Source organism: Petaurus breviceps, unplaced genomic scaffold (genome assembly GCF_028583685.1).
Source record: "Petaurus breviceps papuanus isolate PSGF00001 unplaced genomic scaffold, PetGlider_PUasm1.0 37, whole genome shotgun sequence".
NCBI lineage: Eukaryota > Metazoa > Chordata > Mammalia > Diprotodontia > Petauridae > Petaurus > Petaurus breviceps.
The window spans coordinates 10,734,641-10,735,178 of NW_027186296.1; positions in this window are offsets into that span (position 1 = coordinate 10,734,641).

Sequence of the window (538 nt, forward strand, 5' to 3'; positions counted from 1 at the left end):
GCAACATGTTTTTTCTACCATCTGATTACAAGGTGGGGCTGGTGGTAGTTATTGTATAAAGAACTACAAAAATATTGCCTAAAAGTTAGTGGGAAAGACCTATAGGATTTGTTTTCAGCCTGATTTCCTCTGGCTGGCCACACACCATAGCCATAACCTTAGGCTGTCACTATGTTCAGGATTTTTTATTTCCAGTTTAACATTTTCTTCACGTAAGTTTTCTTTCTTGCCACGGTTATCTAGACAGAAGCTATAGATTTCATCCATTCACTTCCATCCCATAGAATTTTTTCCCATTGTTCCCACAGAAACCCAAGATGACCACACCAAAGGAGAATCAGAGCACCGCAATGACTGAGTTCATTCTGCTCGGTTTTCCCATCAGCAGAGAGGTGGAGCTGCTGTTCTTTGTGTTCTTCCTGCCCATGTACCTGATTACACTCCCGGGGAACATCCTCATCATCTGCATTGTTGTGCGCTCCTCAGCCTCTACACACCCATGAACTTCTTCCTCTGCAATCTCTCCATAGTGGACATC